The 22,567-nt window shown below is 37.7% G+C and overlaps 2 non-coding genes across 2 annotated transcripts; both read right to left on the bottom strand.

Annotated features, from left to right (window-relative positions):
- Positions 1 to 15,159: 15,159 nt before the first annotated feature.
- LOC130963843 (small nucleolar RNA R71) lies at positions 15,160 to 15,267 on the bottom strand. Its single transcript, XR_009079961.1, has one exon. It is a non-coding gene; the product is annotated as a small nucleolar RNA R71 (small nucleolar RNA).
- Positions 15,268 to 21,445: 6,178 nt separating this feature from the next.
- Positions 21,446 to 21,553, bottom strand: LOC130964718 (small nucleolar RNA R71). The gene has a single exon (XR_009080795.1). It is a non-coding gene; the product is annotated as a small nucleolar RNA R71 (small nucleolar RNA).
- Positions 21,554 to 22,567: the final 1,014 nt, after the last annotated feature.

Genomic DNA, 22,567 nt, shown 5'->3' with positions numbered 1-22,567 from the left:
CCATCCTCCTCCATGAAATTAGAGAAGATCAAAGAATCATGAGAGAGGAGCAACAAAGCAAGGAAGAGACATTGAGGAGCTCAAGCACTCCATGAGATCTTCAAGAGGAAGAACAAGCCGCCATCACTAAGGTGGACCCGTTCTTTAACTTCCTTGTTCTTTATTTTCCTGTTTTTCGAATTTTCATGCTTATGTTTATCTATGTTTGTGTCTTATGATCATTAGTGTCTTAGTGTCTATGCCTTAAAGTTATGAATGTCCTATGAATCCATCACCTTTCTTAAATAAAAAATGTTCTTAATTGAAAAAGAGAAGAATTGCATGAATTTTGAATTTTATAACAGATTAATTATTTTGATGTGGTGGCAATACCTTTGTTTTCTGAATGTATGCTTGAACAGTGCATATGTCTTTTGAATTTGTGGTTCATGAATGTTAATATTATTGGCTCTTGAAAGAATGATGAAAAAGGAGACATGTTACTGAGGATCTGAAAAATCATAAAAATGATTCTTGAAGCAAGAAAAAGCAGTGAATACAAAAAAAAAGAGAAAAAAAGGGCAAAAAAAAAAGAGAAAAGAGGAAAGAAAAAGAAAAAGGAAAAAAATGAAGTTGTGATCCAAGGCAAAAAGAGTGTGCTTAAGAACCCTGGACACCTCTAATTGGGGACTCTAGCAAAGCTGAGTCACAATCTGAAAAGGTTCACCCAATTATGTGTCTGTGGCATGTATGTATCCGGTGGTAATACTGGAAGACAGAGTGCTTTGGGCCACGGCCAAGACTCATAAAGTAGCTGTGTTCAAGAATCATCATACTTAACTAGGAGAATCAATAACATTATCCGGATTCTGAGTTCCTAAAGAAGCCAATCATTCTGAATTTCAAAGGATAGAGTGAGATGCCAAAACTGTTCAGAGGCAAAAAGCTAAAAGCCCCGCTCATCTAATTAATACTGATCTTCATAGATGTTTTTGGAATTCATTGCATATTCTCTTCTTTTTATCTTATTTGATTTTCAGTTTCTTGAGGACAAGCAACAATTTAAGTTTGGTGTTGTGATGAGCGGATAATTTATACGCTTTTTGGCATTGTTTTTAGTATGTTTTTAGTATGTTTTAGTTAGTTTTTATTATATTTTTATTAGTTTTTAGTTAAAAATCACTTTTCTGGACTTTACTATGAGTTTGTGTGTTTTTCTATGATTTCAGGTATTTTCTGGCTGAAATTGAGGGACTTGAGCAAAAATCTGATTCAGAGGCTGAAAAGGACTGCAGATGCTGTTAGATTCTGACCTCCCTGCACTCGAAGTGGATTTTCTGGAGCTACAGAAGCTCAATTGGCGCGCTCTTAACGGCGTTGGAAAGTAGACATCCTGGGCTTTCCAGCAATGTATAATAGTCCATACTTTGCCCAAGATTTGATGGCCTAAATTGGCGTTCCAGATCAGCTCAAGAATGCTCGGCGTTAAACGCCGGAACTGGCACAAGAATGGGAGTTAAACGCCCAAACTGGCACAAAAGCTGGCGTTTAACTCCAAGAGAAGTCTCTACATGAAAATGCTTCAATGCTCAGCCCAAGCACACACCAAGTGGGCCCAGAAGTGGATTTTTATGTCATTTACTCATTTCTGTAAACCCTAGGTTACTAGTTCTCTACAAATAGGACCTTTTACTATTGTATTTTTCATCTTTGGATCATTTTAGATCTTTTGATCATCTTTGGACGTCTAGTTCTTAGATCATTGGGAGGCTGGCCATTCAGCCATGCCTAGACCATGTTCTTATGTATTTTCAACGGTGGAGTTTCTACACACCATAGATTAAGGTGTGGAGCTCTGCTGTACCTCGAGTATTAATGCAATTACTATTGTTCTTCTATTCAATTCAGCTTGTTCTTGTTCTAAGATATCACTTGTTCTTCAACTTGATGAATGTGATGATCCGTGACACTCATCATCATTCTCAGCTATGAACGTGTGACTGACAACCACCTCCGTTCTACCTTCTATTGGGTGGATATCTCTTGGATTTCTTAATCAGAATCTTCGTGGTATAAGCTAGAATTGATGGCGGCATTCAAGAGAATCCGGAAGGTCTAAACCTTGTCTGTGGTATTCTGAGTAGGATTCAATGATTGAATGACTGTGACGAGCTTCAAACTCCTAAAGGCTGGGCGTTAGTGACAGACGCAAAAGAATCAATGGATTTTATTCCAACTTGATTGAGAACCGACAGATGATTAGCCGTGCCGTGACAGGGTGCGTTGAACATTTTCACTGAGAGGACGGGACTGTAGCCACTGACAACGGTGATGCCCAACATACAGCTTGCCATGGAAAGAAGTAAGAAGGATTGGATGAAGACATTAGGAAAGCAGAGAGACGGAAGGGACAAAGCATCTCCATTCGCTTATCTGAAGTTCTCACCAATGAATTGCATAAGTATCTCTATCTTTACTCTATGCTTTATTCATATATCATTCATAACCATTTGAATCTGCCTGACTAAGATTTACAAGGTGACCATAGCTTGCTTCATACCAACAATCTCCGTGGGATCGACCCTTACTCGCGTAAGGTTTATTACTTGGACGACCCAGTGCACTTGCTGGTTAGTTGTGCGAAGTTGTGATACCATGGTATTGAGCACCAAGTTCTTGGAGCCATTACTAGGGATTAATTGAGTTGTGAAAAGAATAGATCACAATTTCGTGCACCAGCGCCGTTGCCGGGGATTGTTCGAGTATGGACAACTGACGGTTCATCTTGTTGCTTAGATTAGGTATTTTTCTTCAGAGTTCTTAAGAATGAATTCTAGTGTTTCAAGGTGATGTTCTTATCATCACCAAAGCTGATTAATTCTCGTCAATTTAGCTCTTGAATGCAATGTCCTGCTGAAGCTTGGCTAGCCATGTCTAATTCCTTTAGACTGAAGCTTTAGACTAACATTGCATGATTCCTGGAATTCTCATTAAGAATTTTGATATCTTTATTTTCTTTTTCCACTTAATTTTCGAAAAAACCAAAAAAATTACAAAATCATAAAAACCAAAAATATTGTATGTTTCTTGTTGAGTCTAGTGTCTCATTTTAAGTTTGGTGTCAATTGCATGTTTCTGTTCTTCTTGCATTCATTCATGTGTCTTAAGTGATCTTCAAGATGTTCTTGATGATTTCCTTGCTCTGATCTTTAAATTCTCTTGTCTTGAATATTTTTGTTGTTTGTCATATGCATTCTCATTTTGTTAGTGTCAGTAGTATACAAACTGCTAAGTTTGGTGTCTTGCATGCATTGTTTATTTGATTTTAGTTGCATTTTGATTATTCCTTATTATTAAAAATCCAAAAACATTTGAATTTGTGTCTTTTTAAGTCAATAATACAGAGAATTGAAGATTCAGAACATACAGCAGAGGAATTACACAGAAAAAAGCTGGGCATTCAAAACGCCCAGTGAGGAAGGAAAACTGGCGTTTAAACGCCAGCCAGGGTGCCTGGCTGGGCGTTTAACGCCCAAAAGGGTAGTGTTTTGGGCGTTAAACACCAGAATGGTGTAAATCATGTTGCTTGTATGCGAAGTTTGTATTCGTAGGTTTTGATGAATGACAAACCAACAAACAACTTGAATGAACAAGCATGTTGAAAGATCAACCAACATTCAACGTTGAGGAATGAAGAGTTGAAAGCAACACAACAACAACAAGAAACTCAAGTCCACAACATTTGAAGACAAGTATAGTGTCTTAGGACTTAGGTAACTTCTTGTTAAGAACCAATTGCTAAATCTCTCAACACACACTCACAAAATATTTTGATACACATCTTGCAATTCGATGCTAGCCAAATGGTTTAAAACTTGTTTTCAAAGGTACAAAAGCATAGGAATTGACTCCAACAAGTTTGAGATCAATCCTAAGTATTTTGAAGTGATTTTAAGCCATTCTTTAAGGTTTGCATCGATGCACACTCATCTTGCATCGATGCAAAGCATGCGACGACTTGTTGCATCGATGCAAAGATGTTTGCATCGATGCAACCTAGCTGAAAATTCAAATTTCAGCTTCAAAGACACATTTGCATCGATGCAAAGTGTTATGCATCGATGCAAATGATTCAAAAACATAAAAAAATGGCTAGTTTTGACAAAAAGGCTCCATCCCATTAACTCCCCAACGTTTCTAAGGTTTGGGGAGTCTATAAATAGATGGATTGAAGCCTTATTTCAGAGACTTGAGTATTTGCAAACTATCTTGTTCATATTCTTTCATTCTACACATCTTTTAAGGTGTTATAATACACAATTTGAGAGAGCAATATCAATTGGTTTAATAGTGCTAAACTTGTAATCATACACTCTTCTAGAGAGTACTCATTTCGTCTCAACAATTCTTTGAGAATTGTTTTCTTGTACACTTTGAAAATTGGAGTGTGATCTCCAAGGTTGAGTCAAGAGTTATAAACACTATAGTCGGTGAGGATACCAAAGAGGTATACTAAGTACTCAAGGCAAATCTTAGAGAAGGTATCTCTAAGTGGAGTGGGTTAGTATACGAGTGGTGATCATATACCGTGAGGTGTTAGAAACTAAGGACTCGGATTGTAAAAGGTTTGCGCGAGCACCTTGAAGCTTGGCAATAGTGGAACTTCTCAATAGCGATTGAGAAAGAAAGTGGACGTAGGACAAGGATTGTGCCGAACCACTCTAAATAGCGTTTGCATATCTCCAAACTCATCTCTTCAATATTATTGTCTTTTACCTTTGAGCAAATAAATTGTGATCGAAAAGTAGCTTCGTAAGTACTTAAGGAATAGCTTAAGTCCGATTGGTGAAAAGCTTGATCAATTTATTTGAGTTGGTGTCTATTGGAAAGTAAAAGCTCCTTATAAATGCTTAGCAATTGAGTTAAGCTCTTGGAAAAATACTAGTACAATAACACTTTTGTATATTGTCTTTAACTTTCGCAAAAAGATTCATTATTGTTGCAATACTCAATTCACCCCCCCTTGAGTAATTGTGCATAGGTTCTACAAGTGGTATCAGAGCTTAACCCTTTGAAAGACTTAACCGTTTAAGGGAAAAGATCATGGCAAGCACAAGCTTTAACAACAACAACACCAGTGAAGGTAACTCAACCGCTAGACCTCCTCTTTTCAGCGGAACAAATTACTCTTATTGGAAAAATAAGATGAGAATTTGGATCCGTTCTCAAGATGTGAGAATTTGGAAAGTGATTGAGAATGGAAATCACATTCCAACAAAGACAACAAGCGCTAAAGAAGGAGAAGTCTCCGTCTCAAAGCAAGTACCGAAAGGAGAAGATGAATATAGTGACGATGATTGGAAGAAAGTGGCAATGAATGATAAAGCCATCAACTTCATTCATTGTGCACTTAACGAGCATGATTATATGAAGATCTCTACATGTGAAACCGCTAAAGAGATTTGGGATAAACTCCAAATCACTTACGAAGGAACCGACCACGTTAAAGAATCAAAGGTATTTATGTTGGTTCATGAATGGGAAAACTTTAAAATGAAAGATGAAGAGAGCATTGAAGAAGCTCTTGAAAGACTCTCCAAGATCTTCAACAATCTAAGCATGCTTGGCACAAAATACAATGATAAACAAATTGTGACCAAGGTGCTTACAAGCCTTACACCAAAATGGAACTCCAAAGTGAACGCCATTGTGGAAGGAAGGCTCTATGATCAACTTACATTTGATCAACTACGAGGTAATCTTCTCACCTATGAAATGACTATGCTAAATAGACAAAAAGGTGAAGAAAGCAAGAAGAAAAGTCTCGCCCTTAAAACAACATCACTACAAGAAGAGAGTGATGATAATGAAGAAGAAGGAGATGAAGAATTTGCACTCTTATTAAAAAGATTCAATAAATTTGCAATGAAGAAAAACTTCAAGAGCAAAACAAAGGTACCAAAATGCTATGAGTGTGGAGAAGTTGGACACATCAAACCCAATTGTCCAAAACTTCAAAAGGAGGACAAAAACAAGAAATTTAAGAAGAAGGAGAAAGCATACATATCATGGGAGAACGAGGATGAATCCAACTCCGATGACGACGAGGTTGCAAATCTTTGCTTAATGGCAAGCGAAGAAAAGGTTAGTGATGACAACTCCACTTCTTTTAATTTACAAGATGAATATGATGCCTTACTTGAGGTGTACACAAAACTTACCCAAGATTATTCTCTCCTAAAAAAAAAAAGAATATGGATCTTTTAAAACAAAATGAGATGTTGAAAAACGAGAATATCAATCTTGGAAAAGATAAGTGTAGCACAAGTAGTGATCCATACAAATCTTGTAAAATGCATGAAAATGAAATTACAAATCTTAAGAACACTTTAGCTAAGTTCAATGAATCTTCAAAGAACTTAGATAAAATGTTGAAAAACCAAAAGCATGTTCATAATAAGGAAGGTTTAGGTTTTGAAAAAGGAAAATTTAAAAATACTAAAACTCCTATTAGGCAACCGCAAGCCCAAAAGGCAAGCATGCCTAAAAGGAATGAAGCCTTTAAACATCCTCTTCAACATGCTTCATTTAGAAATTATAATCACAATGCATATAGATCAAAAGATGTTGCATTTAGGAAACAACCTAGGCAACCATTTAGAAACATGCATAGGATGCATAATCCAAATGTCATATGTCATTATTGTAAAAAAGTAGGTCATATAGCACCCGTATGCTTTACTAGAATTAAACATATAAACTTTCGTAGTCAAGATACGAGATGGGCACCTTATGGGCATTATGCTCATACTAATCATCAAGGACCCAAATTCACTTGGGTACCTAAATCCCAATTTTAATTGTTTTGTAGATACGTGTTGGAGCTAAGGATACAAATTGGTATGTTGATAGTGGATGCTCCAAACACATGACCGGCGATGAATCAAAGTTCACCACAATAGAGCCTACAAACGGAGGAAACGTGATCTATGGAGACAACAACACCGGCAAAGTAATCGGCGTTGGAAAAGTTGGTAAAAATTCTTCTACCTCCATAGATAATGTTATACTTGTCAAAGGTCTCAAACATAATCTCATTAGTGTTAGCCAACTTTGTGACAAAGGAAACTTAGTCACCTTTGATTCAAAATGTTGTTTGATAAAAAGGCAAGACACTAATGAAATTGTGCTAATTGGGCACCGTGTTGACAATGTATACATGATTAATCTAAATGAAGTTTCCTCAAATGATGTGAAATGCCTTGTTAGTAAAAATGATGAAACTTGGTTATGGCATCGTAGAGTAGCTCATGCTAACATGGACCATCTTAGCAAGTTGGTCTCTAAAGAGTTAGTAATTGGCTTACCAAAGCTACGTTTTGAAAAAGACGTCCTTTGCGACGCATGTCAAAAGGGAAAACAAGTAAAGGCCTCTTTTAAATCCAAAAACTTTGTTTCAACAACAAGGCCATTACAACTTTTGCACATGGATTTATTTGGTCCTTCTAGGACTATGAGCTTTGGTGGCAATTACTATGCTTTAGTTATTGTTGATGATTACTCTCGATTTACATGGACCTTGTTCCTAGCAAACAAGAGTGATGCATTTCGAGCATTCAAAAGATTAGCCAAAGTTATTCAAAATGAAAAGAATTTGCATATATCATCTATTAGAAGTGATCATGGTGGAGAATTTGAAAACAATCTTTTTGAAACTTTTTGTGAAGAAAATGGCATTGAGCATAATTTTTCCTCTCCTAGAACACCACAACAAAATGGTGTGGTTGAAAGGAAAAATCGTCATTTAGAAGAAATGGCGAGAACTATGCTCAATGAGGCCAATATTCCTAAGTACTTTTGGGCGGATGCGGTTAGTACCGCATGTTATGTTATGAATAGGATTATCATTCGACCTATTCTTAAGAAAACACCGTACGAATTGTACAAAGGAAGAAAGCCAAATATTTCCCACCTTCACGTCTTTGGTTGTAAATGCTTTATTCTAAATAATGGAAAAGATAACTTAGGCAAATTTGATGCTAAGGCTGATGAAGGAATCTTCTTAGGCTACTCTTTAACTAGCAAAGCTTTTAGAGTATATAATAAACGCATCATGACTATGGAAAAAAGTATTCATGTCGCTTTTGATGAAACTAACCGTTGTTGTGCTAGAAAAGATTTTGATGAAAATGTAGAAAACTTTGATTCACTAAATTTGAATGGTGAAGACAAAGAAAAAGATTTAAATGAAGCCTCTACAAGCTCAACAAAGGATAGTGTTCAAGTTGAAGAAATTGAACCATCACAAGCACAAATAAATGCACTTCCAAAGGATTGGCATACTTCAAAGGATCATCCTCTAGACAACGTCATTGGTGATGTTTCGAAAGGGGTAACAACTCGATCCACTTTTAGAAATTTATTTGCATATAGTGCTTTTGTTTCTCAAATTGAACCATCTACCATTGAGTCCGCAATTGACGATGAACATTGGGCTATGGCAATGCAAGAGAAGCTTAACCAATTCAAACGAAATGACGTTTGGGAATTGGTGCCTAAACCAAGTAATCAAACAATTGTAGGAACAAAATGGGTTTTTAGAAATAAACTCGATGAAAATGGTACAATTGTTAGAAACAAAGCTAGATTAGTAGCTAAAGGTTATAATCAAGAGGAAGGCATTGATTATGACGAAACTTATGCTCCCGTAGCTAGATTAGAAGCAATTAGGATGTTACTTGCTTTTGCATCCTCTTATAACTTCAAACTTTATCAAATGGATGTTAAGAGTGCCTTTCTTAATGGTTTTATTCAAGAAGAAGTATATGTTGAACAACCTCCCGGTTTTGAGGATTATGAAAATCCTAATCATGTTTTTAAACTCAAGAAAGCTCTTTATGGTCTTAAACAAGCTCCAAGAGCTTGGTATGAACGTTTGAGCAAGTTTTTAATAGAAAAGGGTTTTAGAAGAGGGAAGGTTGATACAACTTTATTTAGCTTGATTGAAAACAAAAATATCCTTTTGGTACAAGTTTACGTCGATGACATAATATTTGGTTCAACTAACGAATCACTTTGCAAGTTTTTCTCAAACCTCATTAAAAGTGAATTTGAAATGTCCATGATGGGCGAACTCAACTTCTTCCTTGGTCTTCAAATCAAACAAGGAAAAGAAGGAACTTTCGTTAGCCAAACCAAATATTGCAAGGAACTGCTCAAAAGATTTGGAATGGACAATGCTAAGGCAATGGACACACCAATGAGCACTACTTGCTACCTTGACAAAGATGAACAAGGTAAAAACATAGATGTAAAGAAGTATAGAGGCATGATAGGATCATTACTTTATCTAACGGCAAGTAGGCCAGATATCATGTTTAGTGTATGCATGTGTGCGAGATACCAAGCTAATCCTAAGGAATCTCACTTAAGTGCGGTGAAAAGGATTATGAAGTATCTCATAGGAACATTAAATGTTGGATTGTGGTATCCGAAAGGATCCACTTGTGATTTGATTGGTTATTCCGATTCCGATTTTGCCGGTTGCAAATTGGATAGGAAAAGCACTAGCGGCACTTGTCACTTGCTAGGAAACTCTCTTGTTTCATGGCATAGTAAGAAACAAGTAAGTGTAGCCTTGTCTACCGCCGAAGCCGAGTATGTAGCCGCCGGTAGTTGTTGCGCCCAAATTTTATGGATGAAACAACAACTTGTGGACTATGGACTCATGCTTGATCACATTCCTATCAAATGTGATAATACTAGTGCAATAAAATTAACCAAGAATCCGGTTCAACATTCAAGAACCAAGCATATTGAGATTAGACATCACTTGATAAGAGACCATGTTGAAAAGGGTGATGTGGTTATTGAATTTGTCGAAACTAGTAAACAACTAGCGGACATCTTCACTAAACCTTTATGTAAAGAAAGTTTTTTTAACATCCGAAATGAACTTGGTATCTTGGATTCTAATCTAATATGATTTGTTTGAATTCATTGTATTTATATTGCTATTTTTGTATCTCTTACTAACTTAAGCATTGGAGATATCCAATTAGCCATTGTTTTGTAGGTTTATGAGTTGATGAATGAGTGATTAATCTTGAGGTAGATTGAAGAATTTGAAGATTATAAACAATGGAGGATCAACAAATTGAAGTTTATAATGGTTTAAGTGAGTATATACATGATGGAACTCAAAGGATTGAAGAAAGAACCACCAAAGGATGAAAATTTGGTGATTTTGGGCAAAATGATGCATGTTGCATCGATGCAACCAAGCTTTGCATCGATGCAAAGCACACAACGTGCTATGTGCATCGATGCAAAGCCTATTGCATCGATGCAAACACGACCAAATTGCACAAAAACACGTGAATTTGGCATTTTTGAGCAACAAAACCCCACTTTTTCATCATCTTCAACCTCACAACTCATATCCCCACATTCAAACCTCCATAACCTCCAAAACAAGCTCACATATAGCTTCATACAACTCACAAAACTTAGATACCCACTACAAACAAATTACATATTTGAAGTCCCCACATTCTCCTCTAACAAAACCCATAAAACAAAATCATCCACAATGCCTAGAATCAAGAGAACCATCAAGAAATCAAAAGGCTCTTCAAGTGTGGTTCCACCTCCAAATGATCATCCTTTGGCAAGGTACTTTGCTTCTAATGAAGATCTTCAATTCTGTGAGGCAAGGCTCGCCGGAAGAAAGGAAATTCCTCCGAGGTATTTGGATCCGACCCTTCTTGTCATTCATAAGTTTGATACTCTTAAGGCTATTCTAGTTCATCAAGGCCTCATGGATTTTGTTCAAATTAAGAGTAAATATTATCCGGATTTAGTTGCCATAGCCTATAGTACACTCATGATTGAGATTGATGAGGAAGATGAATCAAATTTCACATTATTTTTCAAGATAGGAAGAAAGGATTATAGGCTAGATGGTGATGAGTTAGCCACCATTTGGGAGTTGCCAAATCAAGGTGACTTGTTTCAAGGTGGTAAAACCCCAATTGATGAATGGGGTTATTCAAAGGACAATGCCATGCATTTGTTCAACCTTGTACAAGGAGCTCACTCCAAAATTAGTTGCAATTCAATGAGTGCGGAGCATAGAACCTTGTTATATCTAGTCACCTATGTATTGCAACCTAGAATATCCGGGCATGCGAATGTAAATGATGAAGATTTGATTCTCATGTGGGCTATAATGAATGGGATTAAGATTAATTGGCCATACTTTATAGTACAACATATGATTAGGCTCAAGATGAAGGATAGGAATGGTGGATTAGGATTCCTTTGCCTATGGTCTAAAGTCTTTGATTATGTTGGTATTAATGTATCAAATGAGATTGCCAAGGAAGTACCACCTCAATCTTGTATCAACACTCATATTCTCAACAAAATGGGAAGAAGAAATGTTGATGAACAAGGTCCTCAAGAGCAAGCTCCTCCACAAGCACCTCAAGCTCAAGAACCACCCTCCTTGGTTGATGTAATGAGAGAATTACAATCCATCAACCAAAACATCCAAAGGATTGAAGTAGAGCATGGTAGGCAACTTGAAGTACTTAATCGTCGTGTGTCTCGTGTAGATCATCGCACGGGTCGCTTGGATCGTCGTATTGATGACTTATATGAGCATTTCGGCATCCACCTACCGTATGAAGAGGATAGTGATGATGATGAAGACCAAGATTGATTGTCTCCTCTTCATCAAGTCACTTTTTATTGCTTTATGTTTATTTGATTATATGAATTGTTAAACTAACTCCTAGTAAGGTAAGGATTTCTATTATGGTTTAAATACTTTGATATTTCCTTCATAATTTTGTTTAATGATTAATGCTTGTATGCTTATTTGGTGAATAACTCAAAATAGGCTTGGTACCCCTATTTTAAGTTAATGTGCATGCCTTGATATATTTCACTTCTTTAGGGGGAATTATGCATGCTTGTTATATATATAAAAAGAGGAAATCAAATTCTTTTTGAAAGGGGGAATATCTCATCCTTGAGATTAATAGAGAAATTGAACTTAAAAATATTCATTGTTTTATGCATGCTTCTATGACACATTTCAAACTCCTTTCTTTTTGATAATGTCAAAAGGGGGAAGAAAAGTTTGAGGATATTTGAAGTTTTGAACTTTTGAAAAAGAAGAAGTTTGAGGATTTGAAAAGAAGAAATAAGTTTGCGAAACAATGATTTCAAAAAGACTTCCGCTAAGCAAAAACTTTGATATCTAAATCGTTTTCTTTGATAAACGCCCTTTAAGGGAACAAATGCACATATTTAGGGGGAACTCCTGCAAAATTTTTTTTGTGAAGTCTTCTCCAAAGCTTTCTATAAAAACAAAGTGCATTATTGTTGCTTTCAAAATCATTTATAAATGCATATCCTCAAAATTGGTTTGTCATTATCAAAAAGGGGGAAATTGTAAATCATGTTGCTTGTATGCGAAGTTTGTATTCGTAGGTTTTGATGAATGACAAACCAACAAACAACTTGAATGAACAAGCATGTTGAAAGATCAACCAACATTCAACGTTGAGGAATGAAGAGTTGAAAGCAACACAACAACAACAAGAAACTCAAGTCCACAACATTTGAAGACAAGTATAGTGTCTTAGGACTTAGGTAACTTCTTGTTAAGAACCAATTGCTAAATCTCTCAACACACACTCACAAAATGTTTTGATACACATCTTGCAATTCGATGCTAGCCAAATGGTTTAAAACTTGTTTTCAAAGGTACAAAAGCATAGGAATTGACTCCAACAAGTTTGAGATCAATCCTAAGTATTTTGAAGTGATTTTAAGCCATTCTTTAAGGTTTGCATCGATGCACACTCATCTTGCATCGATGCAAAGCATGCGACGACTTGTTGCATCAATGCAAAGATGTTTGCATCGATGCAACCTAGCTGAAAATTCAAATTTCAGCTTCAAAGACACATTTGCATCGATGCAAACTGTTATGCATCGATGCAAATGATTCAAAAACATAAAAAAATGGCTAGTTTTGACAAAAGGGCTCCATCCCATTAACTCCCCAACGTTTCTAAGGTTTGGGGAGTCTATAAATTGATGGATTGAAGCCTTATTTCAGAGACTTGAGTATTTGCAAACTATCTTGTTCATATTCTTTCATTCTACACATCTTTTAAGGTGTTATAATACACAATTTGAGAGAGCAATATCAATTGGTTCAATAGTGCTAAACTTGTAATCATACACTCTTCTAGAGAGTACTCATTTTGTCTCAACAATTCTTTGAGAATTGTTTTCTTGTACACTTTGTAAATTGGAGTGTGATCTCCAAGGTTGAGTCAAGAGTTATAAACACTATAGTCGGTGAGGATACCAAAGAGGTATACTAAGTACTCAAGGCAAATCTTAGAGAAGGTATCTCTAAGTGGAGTGGGTTAGTATACGAGTGGTGATCATATACCGTGAGGTGTTAGAAACTAAGGACTCGGATTGTAAAAGGTTTGCGCGAGCACCTTGAAGCTTGGCAATAGTGGAACTTCTCAATAGCGATTGAGAAAGAAAATGGACGTAGGACAAGGATTGTGCCGAACCACTCTAAATAGCGTTTGCATCTCTCCAAACTCATCTCTTTAATATTATTGTCTTTTACCTTTGAGCAAATAAATTGTGATCGAAAAGTAGCTTCGTAAGTACTTAAGGAATAGCTTAAGTCCGATTGGTGAAAAGCTTGATCAATTTATTTGAGTTGGTGTCTATTGGAAAGTAAAAGCTCCTTATAAATGCTTAGCAATTGAGTTAAGCTCTTGGAAAAATACTAGTACAATAACACTTTTGTATATTGTCTTTAACTTTCGCAAAAAGATTCATTGTTGTTGCAATACTCAATTCACCCCCCCTCTTGAGTAATTGTGCATAGGTTCTACAAATGGATACCATTCTGGGCGTTTAACGCCAGGATGGCACAAGAGGGAAGATTCTGTTTTCAATTCAAATTTTTTTCAAGTTTTCAAAATCTTTTCAAAATCAAATCTTTTTCAAATCAAATCTTTTCAATCAAATCTCTTTCAAAATCAATTTCTTTCCATTTTCAAAAATACTTGCTATCAATTAATGATTTGATTCAACATTTCAAGTATGTTGCCTTTTCTGTTGAGAAAGGTTTAATGTCTGAATCATATCTTTTCTGGTTAGCCAAGTCATTATTTTTTAAAAACAAATCTTTTTAAATTGTTTTTCAAATCATATCTTTTCAATCATATCTTTTTAATCACATCTTTCTCAAAATAGTTTTCAATCATATCTTTTTGATTTCTAATTTCAAAATCTTTTTCAAAAATCACTTGATTTTTTTCCACTCTTAGTTTTCGAAAATCAATTAGTATTTTTCAAAAATGTTTTTAAAATCTTATACTTAATTTTCGAAAATTTCTTCCCCTCTTCTCACATGCTTCTATTTATGGACTAACACTATTCTTCAATGAACAATTCGAACTGCATCTCTCTTGATCAGTTCGAATTCTTCTACTTCTTCCTTCTATTTTTCTTTTCCTCTGACACCTCAAGGAGTCTCTATACTGTGACATAGAGGATTGCATACTTTCTTGTTCTCTTCTCTTTCATTTGAGCAGGAGCAAAGACAAAAGCATTCTTGTTGAGGCTGACCCTGAACCTGAAAGGACCTTGAAGCGAAAGCTAAGAGAAGCTAAGGCACAACTCTCTGTAGAGGACCTAACAGAAATCTTCAAACAAGAAGAACCCATGGCAGCCGAAAACAACAACAATGCCAACAATGCAAGGAAGGTGCTGGGTGACTTTACTGCACCTACTCCCGACTTCTATGGGAGAAGCATCTCTATCCCTGCCATTGGAGCAAACAACTTTGAGCTTAAGCCTCAATTAGTTTCTCTAATGCAACAGAATTGCAAGTTCCATGGACTTCCATTGGAAGATCCTCATCAGTTTTTAGCTGAGTTCTTGCAAATCTGTGACACTGTTAAGACTAATGGGGTTGACCCTGAGGTCTACAGACTTATGCTATTCCCTTTTGCTGTAAGAGATAGAGCTAGGATATGGTTGGACTCACAACCTAAAGAATTCCTGAACTCTTGGGAAAAGCTAGTCAATGCCTTCTTGGCAAAGTTCTTTCCAGCTCAAAAATTGAGTAAGCTTAGAGTGGAAGTCCAAACCTTCAGACAGAAGGAAGGAGAATCCCTCTATGAAGCTTGGGAAAGATACAAACAATTAATCAGAAAGTGCCCCTCTGATATGCTTTCTGAATGGAGCATCATAGGTATTTTCTACGATGGTCTGTCTGAACTGTTCAAGATGTCTTTGGATAGCTCTGCTGGAGGATCTCTTCATCTGAAGAAGACGCCTACAGAAGCTCAAGAACTAATTGAAATGGTTGCAAATAACCAATTCATGTACACTTCTGAAAGGAATCCTGTGAACAATGGGACAAATCAGAAGAAAAGAGTTCTTGAGATTGATACTCTGAATGCCATATTGGCTCAGAACAAGATATTGACTCAGCAAGTCAATTTGATTTCTCAAAGTCTTTCTGGAATGCAAGCTGCACCAGGCAGTACTAAGGATGCTTCATCTGAAGAAGAAGCTTATGATCCTGAGAACCCTTCAATAGAAGAGGTGAATTACATGGGAGAACCCTATGGAAACACCTATAATTCTTCATGGAGAAATCATCCAAATCTCTCATGGAAGGATCAACAGAGACCCCAACAAGGTTTCAACAACAATAATGGTGGAAGAAACAGGTTTAGCAATAGCAAGCCTTTTCCATCATCTTCTCAGCAACAGACAGAGAATTCTAAGCAGAGCCACTCTGACTTAGCAACCATGGTCTCTGATCTAATCAAAACCATTCAAAGTTTCATGACTGAAATAAGGTCCTCCATTAGGAATTTGGAGGCACAAGTGGGACAGTTGAGCAAGAAAATTACTGAACTCCCTCCTAGTACTCTTCCAAGCAATACAGAAGAGAATCCAAAAGGAGAGTGTAAGGCCATCAACATGGCCAAACTTGGAGAGGATGAAGAGGCAGTGAACGCCACTGAGGAAGACCTCAATGGACGTCCACTGGCCTCCAATGAGTTCCCTAATGAGGAACCATGGGAATCTGAGGCTCACACTGAGACCATAGAGATTCCATTGGATTTACTTCTGCCATTCATGAGCTCTGATGAGTATTCTTCCTCTGAAGAGGATGAGTATGTCACTGAAGAGCAAGTTTCTAAATACCTTGGAGCAATCATGAAGCTAAATGACAAGTTATTTGGTAATGAGACTTGGGAGAACGAACCTCCTTTGCTCACCAAAGAACTGGATGACTTGTCTAGGCAGAGATTACCTCAAAAGAGACAAGATCCTGGGAAGTTTTCAATACCTTGTACCATAGGCACCATGACCTTTAAGAAGGCTCTGTGTGACCTAGGGTCAAGTGTAAACCTCATGCCTCTCTCTGTAATGGAGAAGCTATGGATCTTTGTGGTACAAGCTACAAGAATCTCACTAGAGATGGCAGATAACTCAAGAAAACAAGCTTATGGACTTGTAGAGGATGTTTTGGTGAAGTTTGAAGACCATTACATCCCTGCTGATTTCATAGTCCTAGAGACTGGGAAGTGCATGGATGAATCCATCATCCTTGGCAGACCCTTCCTAGCCACAGCAAAGGCTGTGATTGATGTGGACAGAAGAGAATTGATCATTCAAGTGAATGAAGAATCCTTTGTGTTTAAGGCTCAAGGATATCACTCTGTCACCATGGAGAGGAAGCATGAAGAGCTTCTCTCAAAACAGAGTCAAACAGAGTCCCCACTGTCAAACTCTAAGATTGGTGTTGGGAGGCCACAACCAAATTCTAAGTTTGGTGTTGAACCCCCACATTCAAACTCTAAGTTTGGTTTTGGGAGGTTCCAACAATGCTCTGAGTGTTTGTGAGGCTCCATGAGAGCCCTCTGTCAAGCTATTGACATTAAAGAAGCGCTTGTTGAGAGGCAACCCAATGTTATATTTTATCTATTTTCCTTTGTTATTTTATATTTTCTGTATGTTGATGATCATGAGAAGTCACAAAATCAGTTGAAAAAGCAAAAACAGAATGAAAAACAGAAAAAAATAGCACACCCTGGAGGAAGACCTTGCTGGCGTTTAAACACCAGTAAGGGTAGCAAATGGGCGTTTAACGCCCAGTCTGGCACCATTCTGGGCGTTTAACGCCAGAAAGGGGCACCAGACTGGCGTTAAACGCCAGAAAAGGGCAAGAAGTTGGCGTTAAATGCCAGAAATGGGCACCAGCCCGGCGTTTAACTCCAGAATTGGCATAGAGAGCATTTTTGCTCGCCACTTGGTGCAGGGATGACTTTTCCTTGACACCTCAGGATCTGTGAACCCCACAGGATCCCCACCTACCCCACCACTCTCTCTCTTCTTCACCCATTCACCAATCACCTCAACACCTCTTCCCCAAAAACCCTTTACCTATCAAATCCCATCTTTCTCTTCACCACTCACATCCATCCTTCATAAAACCTGATGAGCGGATAATTTATACACTTTTTGGCATTGTTTTTAGTATGTTTTTAGTAGTTTTAGTTGAGTTCTTAGTATATTTTTATTAGTTTTTAGTTAAAATTCACTTTTCTGGACTTTACTATGAGTTTGTGTGCTTTTCTGTGATTTCAGGTATTTTCTGGCTGAAATTGAGGGATCTGAGCAAAAATCTGATTTAGAGGCTGAAAAGGACTGCAGATGCTGTTGGATTCTGACCTCCCTGTACTCGAAGTGGATTTTCTGGAGCTACAGAAGCCCAATTGGCGCGCTCTCAACGGCGTTGGAAAGTAGACATCCTGGGCTTTCCAGCAATATATGATAGTCTATACTTTACCCAAGATTTGATGGCCCAAACCGGCGTTCAAAGTCACCTCAAGAAATTCCAGCGTTAAACGCCGGAACTGGCACCTAAATGGGAGTTGAACGCCCAAACTGGATTAAAAGCTGGCGTTTAACTCCAAGGAGAGTCTCTACACGAAAATGCTTCATTGCTCAGCCCAAGCACACACCAAGTGGGCCCGGAAGTGGATTTCTATGTCATTTACTCATCTTTGTACACCTTAGGCTACTAGTTTTCTATAAGTAGGACCTTTTACTATTGTATTTGACATCTTCTGATCTTTGGAACCTTTTTCTTTAGATCTTTTGATCACTTTGGGAGGCTGGCCTCACGGCCATGCCTAGACCTTGTTCTTATGTATTTTCAACGGTGGAGTTTCTACACACCATAGATTAAGGTGTGGAGCTCTGCTGTACCTCGAGTATTAATGCAATTACTATTGTTCTTCTATTCAATTCCGCTTGTTCTTTGTCCAAGATATCACTTGTTCTTCAACTTGATGAATGTGATGATCCGTGACACTCATCATCATTCTCACCTATGAACAAGGTGACTGACAACCATTCTTGTTCTACAAGCATCTGAGGCTTAGTGAATATCTCTTGGATTTCTGATTGCATGATGCATGGTTGATCGCCTGACAACCGAGTGCTCGCCTGACAAACGAGCCAGCCATTCCGTGAGATCAGAGTCTTTGTGGTATAGGCAAGAACTGATGGCGGCATTCAAGAGAATCCGGAAGGTCTAACCTTGTCTGTGGTATTCTGAGTAGGATTCAATGATTGATTGACTGTGACGTGCTTCAAACTTGTAACCTGCTGGGCGTTAGTGACAGACGCAAAAGAGGGATTCTATTCCAGTAGGGGAGGGAACCAACCGGTGATTGGCCGTACTGTGACAGAGTGCGTGAGCATTAGCTTTCACTGCGAGGATGGGAGGTAGCCATTGACAACGGTGAAACCCTACACGAGCTTGCCATGGAAAGGAGTAAGAAGGATTGGATGAAGACAGTAAGAAAGCAGAGAGACGGAAGGGAAGGCATCTTCATACGCTTATCTGAAGCTCTCACCAATGATATACATAAGTATCTCTATCTTATTCTTTTATGTTATTTTCGTTCATCACCATATCCATTTGAGTCTGCCTGACTAAGATTTACAAGATGACCATAGCTTGCTTCATACCACCAATCTCCGTGGGATCGACCCTTACTCGCGTAAGGTTTATTACTTGGACGACCCAGTGCACTTGCTGGTTAGTTGTGTGAAGTTGTGTTTATGCCATGGTAGTGAGCACCAAGTCTTTGGAGCCATTACTAGGGATTGTTATGTTTTGAAAGTATTGATCACAATTTCGTGCACCAAGTTTTGGCGCCGTTGCCGGGGATTGTTCTTGTGTATGGACAACTGACGGTTCATCTTGTTGCTTAGATTAGGCATTTATTTTTTTTCGAAATTCTTGAAGATGAATTCTAGAGTTTCATGATGATTTGCTGAAATCTGGCTGGCTGTAAAGCCATGTCTAATCTCATTGGACCGAGGTTTCAACTTATCATCACAGAAGCTTGTTGATTTTTTTTATCAATCTTGCTTTTGGAGCAGTGATCTGCTAAGGCTTGGCTGGCCTTTGGCCATGTCTAGTGTTTTGGACCGAAGCTTTCTTTGAAAGCTTGGCTGGCTGTGAAGCCATGTCTAATTCCTGGACCGGAGTCTTAGACTAGCATTGCACTGATTCCTGGAATTCTCATTAAGAATTTTGATATCTTTTTCCACTTAATTTTCGAGAAAAAAAACACAAAAAAATTAGAAAATCATAAAAACCAAAAATATTTCTTGCTTGAGTCTAGTGTCTCATCTTAAGTTTGGTGTCAATTGCATGCATTCATTCATGTGTCTTAAGGATCTTCAAGTAATTCTTGATGATTTCTTACTCTGATCTTTGAATTCTTTTGACTTGAGTGTTTATGTGTCTCATATAGTGTCAGTAGTATACAAACTGCTAAGTTTGGTGTCTTGCATGCATTGTTATTTGATTCTTGTTGCATTTTGATTATTAAAAAACCAAAAATATTTTTAATTTGTGTCTTTTCAAGTCAATAATACAAAGAATTGAAGATTCAGAACATACTGCAGAGGAATTATACAGAAAAAGCTGAGCATTCGAAAATGCCCAGTGAAAAAGACAGACTGGCGTTTAAACGCCAGCCAGGGCACCTGGTTGGGCGTTTAACGCCCAAAAAGGGTGCATTTTGGGCGTTAAACGCCAGAATGGATACCATTCTGGGCGTTTAACGCCAGGATGGTGCTAGGGGGAAGATTTTGTTTTTCAAATCAATTTTTTTTTCAAGTTTTCAAAGTTTTTCAAAATCAAATCTTTTTCAAATCATATCTTATCAATCAAATGTTTTCAAAATCAATTTCTTTCCTTTTTCAAAGATACTTACTAACAATTAATGATTTGATTGAACATCTCAAATTTGTTACCTTTTCTGTTGAGAAAGGTTTAATGTTTGAATCATATCTTTTTCTTGTTAGGCAATTCATTAATTTTAAAATCATATCTTTTAAAATTGTTTTCAAATCATATCTTCTCAATCACATCTTTTTAAAACCATAACTTTTCAATCATATCTTTTAATCACATCTTCTTCAAAATAGTTTTCAATCAAATCTTTTTAAGTTCTAATTTCAAAATCTTTTTCAAAAATCACTTGATTCTTTTTCCACTTTGAGTTTTCGAAAATCATCAATCAATTTTTCAAAATAATTTTAAAAACTCATTAATTGAATTTTCGAAAATTCTCTTCCCCTCTTCCCACATCCTTCTATTTATGGAGTACCACTCCTTCTCAATGCACAATTCGAACCTTATCTAATTAAAGTTCGAATTCTTCTTCTCCTTCTTCTTTCTATTTCTCTTTTCCTCTGACACCTCAAGGAATCTCTATACTGTGACATAGAGGATTCCACATTTTCTTGTTCTCTTCTCTTTCATATGAGCAGGAGCAGAGACAAAGGCATTCTTGTTGAAGCTGACCCTGAACCCGAAAGGACCTTGAAGAGAAAGTTAAGAGAAGCCAAAGCACAACTCTCTTTAGAGGACTTGACCGAATTCTTCAAAGAAGAAGAAGACATGGCAGCCGAAAACAACAATAATGCAAACAATGCAAGGAAGGTGCTGGGTGACTTTACTGCACCTACTCCCGACTTCTATGGGAGAAGCATCTCTATCCCTGCCATTGGAGCAAACAACTTTGAGCTTAAACCTCAATTAGTTTCTCTAATGCAACAGAATTGCAAGTTCCATGGACTTCCAATGGAAGATCCTCATCAGTTCTTAGCTGAATTCTTGCAAATCTGTGACACAGTCAAGACTAATGGGGTAGACCCTGAGGTCTATAGACTGATGCTATTCCCTTTTGCTGTAAGAGACAGAGCTAGATTATGGTTGGACTCTCAACCTAAAGAAAGCCTGGACTCTTGGGAAAAGCTAGTCAATGCCTTCTTGGCAAAGTTCTTTCCACCACAAAGATGGAGTAAGCTTAGAGTGGAAGTCCAAACCTTCAGACAGAAGGATGGAGAATCCCTCTATGAAGCTTGGGAAAGATACAAACAATTGATCAGAAAATGTCCTTCTAACATGCTTTCTGAATGGAGCATCATAGGTATTTTCTATGATGGTCTCTCTGAACTATCTAAGATGTCCTTGGATAGCTGGTGCGCGAAATTGTGAACAATACTTTTTCACAACTCAAATAATCCCCGGTAATGGCTCCAAGAACTTGGTGGCTCAATACCATGGCATTACACAACTTCGCACAACTAACCAGCAAGTGCACTGGGTCGTCCAAGTAATAAACCTTACGTGAGTAAGGGTCGATCCCACGGAGATTGTTAGTATTGAAGCAAGCTATGGTCATCTTGTAAATCTTAGTCAGGCAAACTCAGATGTATATGGTGATGAACGAAAATAACATAAAGGATAAGGATAGAGATACTTATGTAATTCATTGGTAGGAACTTCAGATAAGCGCATGAAGATGCCTTCCCTTCCGTCTCTCTGCTTTCCTACTGCCTTCATCCAGCCCTTCTTACTCCTTTCCATGGCAAACTCGTGTAGGGTCTCACTGTTGTCAGCAGCTACCTCCCATCCTCGCAGTGAAAGCTAATGCCCAAGCACTCTGTCACAGTGCGGCCAATCACCGGTGTGGTTCCCTCCCCTACCGGAATAGAATAACTCTTTTGCGTCTGTCACTAACGCCCAGTAGGTTACAGGTTTGAAGCACGTCACAGTCATTCAATCATTGAATCCTACTCAGAATACCACAGACAAGGTTAGACCTTCCGGATTCTCTTGAATGCTGCCATCAGTTCTTGCCTATACCACGAAGACTCTGATCTCACGGAATGGCTGGCTCGTTTGTCAGGCGAGCACTCGGTTGTCAGGCGATCAACCATGCATCGTGCAATCAGAAATCCAAGAGATATTCACTAAGCCTCAAATGCTTGTAGAACAAGAGTGGTTGTCAGTCACTTTGTTCATGAGTGAGAATGGTGATGGGCGTCAATCATCACCTTCATCAAGTTGAAGAACAAGTGATATCTTGGAACAGGAACAAGCGGAATTGAATGAAAGATCAATAGTAATTGCATTAATACT

This window comes from Arachis stenosperma, chromosome 2 (assembly GCF_014773155.1).
Source record: "Arachis stenosperma cultivar V10309 chromosome 2, arast.V10309.gnm1.PFL2, whole genome shotgun sequence".
Lineage (NCBI taxonomy): Eukaryota > Viridiplantae > Streptophyta > Magnoliopsida > Fabales > Fabaceae > Arachis > Arachis stenosperma.
The sequence above is the reverse complement of the archived record's forward strand: the minus strand, read 5'-3'. Positions and strand labels throughout refer to the sequence as shown.